The sequence below is a fragment of the Lygodium microphyllum genome, chromosome 23 (genome assembly GCF_053477565.2).
Source record: "Lygodium microphyllum isolate KBCC chromosome 23, Lygodium_microphyllum_v1.1.10, whole genome shotgun sequence".
In the NCBI taxonomy this organism is placed as follows: domain Eukaryota; kingdom Viridiplantae; phylum Streptophyta; class Polypodiopsida; order Schizaeales; family Lygodiaceae; genus Lygodium; species Lygodium microphyllum.
The window spans coordinates 86,277,015-86,282,840 of NC_141157.1; the positions used below are offsets into that span (position 1 = coordinate 86,277,015).

At 39.9% G+C, this 5,826-nt stretch overlaps 1 long non-coding RNA gene across 1 annotated transcript; it reads left to right on the top strand.

Moving 5' to 3' along the window:
* The first annotated feature begins 4,632 nt into the window (after positions 1 to 4,632).
* Positions 4,633 to 5,003, top strand: LOC148016425 (uncharacterized). The gene is made up of 3 exons (XR_015688012.1): positions 4,633 to 4,649; positions 4,759 to 4,878; positions 4,988 to 5,003. It is a non-coding gene; the product is annotated as an uncharacterized LOC148016425 (long non-coding RNA).
* Positions 5,004 to 5,826: the final 823 nt, after the last annotated feature.

Sequence of the window (5,826 nt, forward strand, 5' to 3'; positions counted from 1 at the left end):
ACTTGTCTAGGAGGGGGCCAAATGTTAACCACATGATGGTGAAGGACATGGAGAAAGAGGAGAAGAATAAGATATGAATATAAAAAAGACCGTAAAGGCTCCTAAAAGCTTCCCACACTTTTTTTTGACAAGAATATCAATGAAAAAGTCATTGTATGAAATGTTTAATGAGAGTTGGTCTTCCTCTTGTGCATATTTATCCATGATTGATAACCGCAACAGTTTAAGCATGCACAACTTTTTAGTAATCTACTAGTTTGAGTGATGCAAGGAGAAAGAACGGTCATTAGGCCAAAAAGTGGGCTAGATGCCCAAGGGGGATGGGAAAATCCCAACCCTAAGTTTATGTATAAAATGCATGAAAGATAATGAAAAAGGCTATTCACATGTGTGCTAACTTTTAGTGCCTACTTTCTTGCTTTCTTTGTGAAAGAAAGAGCAAGGAAGAGAGTGAGGGTGAGAGACCAAGAGGGCTCTTCTTATCCTTTTCTTTAAGCACTCTCTCTTGGCATAGCCATGCTCATTTTTACATGTGGAAGCCTTAGAGGGTTAATAGATGAAGGGCACTCACTTGGATTGTAGAGTTTTATCATGTGCATCCGTCATGCTTGGTGGAATGCCTAGTAAGCTCACTACAAATTAATCATTGTATTCCTCATTTATGCTGATGGCTAAGCTAGAGCTAGCCATTGTATTTTGTGATCCAAGCTGTTGAAATAATAGGTGTGTACCTAATGTCACGTTTTTGAGCACATGCTACTCAACATCTACAATTGGATGAGTTTGGGAATGACTTTAATATGTGCTCCTACATCAAATTGAAATTCAACACCAATGACCCCTTCATTGTGCATGGGGGCATGCACAACATTTTTGCGTCTCTTGGAAGCCATGGAGTAGACTCAACAAAATATAGCAAAGCTTTTGCATCATGTGGAAAAGAGAGGGAAGAGCTTGATGGATTTGGGTAGGGCTTTTGCATGGCTTTTTTTAACGCAGTAGGATGAAGTCTCTGAGGAGTTTTCTATTTTTGAGGTGTCTATATCCCTATTTATATAGTTCTCGGGGAAGGGATGGAAGGAGAAGAGGGTTCATCTTTAGTATTTTAGCTATGATATAAGCGATGATCTCAAGTTAATGGGGCTTCATTTTTAAACACAACCTCTTTTTATACTAAAAAAGAAAAATCTTTTACAATTTTTTTTAAAAAAAAGGGATCCCAAACACATGGGCACCGCATTTTACCATCCCTCCAAGACTCACGAGCAAGGCATAGATATTGGTATCTTGGCCTTGATATACTTGTTGGCTATGGTTACAAATGCTTTCTTGGTGCCATTGGTTGCGTACTAGAAGCCACTACTTAGATTGATATGAAAAACTTCACAAGAGGTCATCCATCCTGACAGTGTCATCACTCAAATGCACTTAATTGCCAAGTGACTATACACTACGCTAGTTCTTATTGTTATTTTATATTATAAATATTGTTTAACCAAGATTAACCTGGGAGATTCACTACAAGATATAGACCTTATAGCGACGTTTAAAGCGACGAAAATACAAACAACAAAATTTGCCCCCGTCGTCGCAAAAAGCGTCATTATTGACGACGCCATAGAATTGTCGCTATATGCGTCGCTATATGTGTTGCTATATGCGTCGCTAGCATGCTATATTCGTCGCATTTGCGATGCATATAGCGACGCATATAGCAACGGTTACAGAGAATTTGCCCTGCCACATATAGCACTGTGTGCTGTACGAGAGCCATACAAAATAGTTTCTGCACTGCTGCATACAAAGCGTTTGCAAACAAAAAGAATGTATACTGAAATCATAAAACTGATAGATGAAATAAATACATGATATCGCATAAAATGCGATTGGTACAATCATAAAACAATATCACTAATACATAGAAAATGTGTACATAGATCGGGCGACTAAAAACTAAAGGTATGTGAGCTCCAAGGATCCAAGGGCGAGCTACAAATCCTCATCCCCCGAAAGCTCTTCCCACTGCAAAGGAGCATCAAACGGATTCTGCAGAAAAAGAAACAACATATCAATCCACCATACAATAATGCATTCAAATATCTCATGGTAACTACGGACAAGAAAGATGAGTGACTTACTAGGCCGTTGCGTCTATACAATCGGTCGATCAATGATCTGAGACCGTGCCTCTCTGCATATCGAGTCTCAAGGCCTTGTGGATCGCGATTTGTAATGGAGTGCTGCAAAGAAAACAAAATGCTAACTGTTAGAAACATGATTGTCAGTACAAAGAATATCTAAAAAAAAACAAATAAGCAAAACAAAAGAGAAACTTACAAAGTCCTCCAAATATGTCCCGTGGCCGCTACTCCCAAGATGATGTACCGATCCGGCCTCGATTCGTGCCCTCGCCGCCTCCCGCTGCTGACTCCAACGTCTTGGCGAATTCGTAGCCTCCTCCCTCAGTCGATGCCAGTCGTCTGCATCTAACCACTCGGGCTTTGGAGCCCCACTCTTGATTGCCTTGCGTGCGTCGGATCGTCTATGTGACATGTATGCACGCATGCAATCCATCATCCAGCCCGTAGAGAATCTATCCACTGCGGCTGGCACCAGGAACTCCTCGTGCAAGGATGCTACTATGTACTCCTTGCTCCCCTCCGGTATGTTCCTCCAATGATCCAGGACGTTGTGCCGAAAAACTTGTTGGCACAACTCCCTCATGCGAGCCATCACCCTCCTCCTCTCATCATTCATGATGATGGCTCCTGACTTGCCATCCACTAGGTATCCATAACCCCTAGGAGTATGCCTAAGATGGGCCCTCTCCCATCTCTATCCATGCTCCTGGGTATATCCAGGAGACCCCTGTACATCCGGTGTACCGACGGGGGTACCCTCTCTCGGAGTTCCACTCAAAGGGGTGCCACCAAAAGGCGTGCCATCTGCCGACGGCTGCGTAAAAGCCAGAGTAACTGGAGTGGACGTCCCCACAGGTGTGAGAAATCCTGGAGGTGACGCAGCTCCAGCTGAACGACGAGACGGAGACACCGCGCCCGTGTCTCCACAGCAGCACCCCCCTGATCCTCCTGCAGTCGTAGTCCCTCCCTCTGGCCCAAGTCGCGAGCGTCGAGATCGTTTGCTCGAAGCTGAAGCATCTGATCGCGCTGAAGCTGATCTAGCAGAGCGCCCTGACGAAGAACGAGACAGCTCTTGATCTGCCATCTCTCTGAATCTCGCGAGCTGATCTGGAGACATGCGTGCCATCATGTCCTGAAACTCCTCATCGCTTATCCCTCGACTCATCCTGAAAATGTCGATACTTGCACAGATAAAAAATGATGTTAGAATAATCAATTTAAACTATACAAAGCACATTAATATAAATTATTTTTGAAAAATCCCTCTTAAAATGCATATCTTATCTACCTTTATGGAAGATCTAAACAACGAATTGAAGTATTCTATGGTCCCATGTTAATCTCCTGACACAACTTTGCATAGACTGGAAGGTCGATAGACATGTCACCATAAAAGAACGAGTCTGCCTCGTTCTCAAAAAATTCTACGACTTCTGTATTTCCATCATTGTTAGCCGATGCGGGCTCCAAGCTTGCGGTGGCCTCCACCCCTTGTAATTTCGATCCCTCTATTTGCATATTTTCTTCATCTATGCCTGGAACATCGCTTTGATCGTATACTCTTGCACCTCGAGGAGTTGAAGGTATAACATACCACCAACGAGGTTCATTAGGAGAAATATGGACTCTCTTTTTTGCCCCTTAAGGAGTGAATAAACAAATATAGGCCTAACCAATGAGAGAGCTGGGATTCCAGATTCATGTAACATGAATCTTCTAGCCATATCTTGGACCAAATCTTCCCTCAGCAATAAAATAAGGGAAAAGGGGAGTACAAAGCTGTCACTTCTTGGAAGTTTGTGCCTCGAATTTTCATTTTCTTATTTTTTATGTTTGACTTTTCTTTTCTCCCCTTTTCAGTTTCCCCCTCTTTTTTAGGCGGAACTCAAATTTGTCATATCTCTTTCCCCGCTTCTTCTTTCCTGACGAAATTTTACAGCCTCACTGTTTCTTGCCATGTCTGTAACCCTGTAAAATTTCATTTGCTTTGCACAAGCACAGAGAGAGATTCATGTGTTTCATGAGAGCAGAGCTTGTTTTACCAAAGCCCTAAGATTCTCTTCACAAAACTCTACAGGTATATTTTTCTCTTCCATAGATGTTCTATGGTAAAGTTTTATCTCGTTTGGAGAAAACCTGTGCAAGTTATGTGCATTCTCTGACATGTAATTTCTTTTGTTTTGATGCTCTAGGAGTCTCTTACAGTCAATAATAGTGACATTTTGAATACTCAACTTCTTCTTCAACATCTTAGGGTTTCTCTGTAAACAAAGTTACAGGTATATTGTCTTGTTTTTTTGTTGTTCCACTGTTAAATTTTATCTCGTTTAGACAAAATGTATACAAGTTACATGCATACTGAGATTTCCTTTGTTTTTTTACTCCAAGAATCTCTGAGGGTGAAGAACAATGATTTATTAAGAACTCAACTTCTACAACATCTTTGGGATTTTGAACACTCAACTTCTTCTTCAACATCTTAGGGTTTCTCTGTAAACAAAGTTACAGGTATATTGTCTTGTTTTTTTGTTGCTCCACTGTTAAATTTTATCTCGTTTAGACAAAATGTATACAAGTTACATGCATACTGAGCTTTCCTTTGTTTTTTTACTCCAAGAATCTCCGAGGGTGAAGAACAATGATTTATTAAGAACTCAACTTCTACAACATCTTTGGGATTTTGAACACTCAACTTCTTCTTCAACATCTTAGGGTTTCTCTGTAAACAAAGTTACAGGTATATTGTCTTGTTTTTTTGTTGCTCCACTGTTAAATTTTATCTCGTTTAGACAAAATGTATACAAGTTACATGCATACTGAGCTTTCCTTTGTTTTTTTACTCCAAGAATCTCCGAGGGTGAAGAACAATGATTTATTAAGAACTCAACTTCTACAATATCTTTGGGATTTTTTGCAGAGAAAGCCACAGGTATATTGCCATTTTTTACTACTGTTCCATGGTTAAATTTCAACGCATTTGGACAAAGCCTATATAAGTTATATGTATGTGTTGACCCAATATTTCTTTTGTTTTTGTACTACAGGAATCTGTCAGTGAAGGAACAATGGTCTTGCTATAAGTCAACTTCTTGTTCAACATATCTAGGGATCTTTGTGAAAGAAATTACAGGTACAATGTTTCTTTTTTAAATTGATCCATTTAAATTTAATTTCATTTGGAGATAACATTTGCAAATAATACACATGTTAATAGGTAACTTTTGTATTTGGTTGTTACAGATGTCTTCATGGAGGAAAAATATCAGTAGCATACTTGCAGTGGAGGTCTTCAATAGGAAAGATAATGGCGGTAATTGGATTTGTGATAAGTATTATAAGTTGGATTGGATTTTGATGCACCCAAGTACTCGAGGGAGTTTCAAGGTCAAGCGCAAGGATGTTGCAAACCCTAGCAAACATTGGAAAGGTAGAATTCTAGAGTTCAGAAAAGTGTTTAATGGCACAAGTGCAGTAACAGAAGTGTTGATTCAACATGTTTATACGCATAAACAAATCTCTGTACACGACGAGAACAACATTGCAAATTATAAACAAAACAGTAAGTTGTTAAATTTTATCATTGATTATTCTTTTGTATCAGAGTTGTTTTTAAAAGTCTTTGCAGTATTCTAATTCAGTCTTGTTTGATTGACAGCTCTATATCCATCGACTTTGCATGAATGGC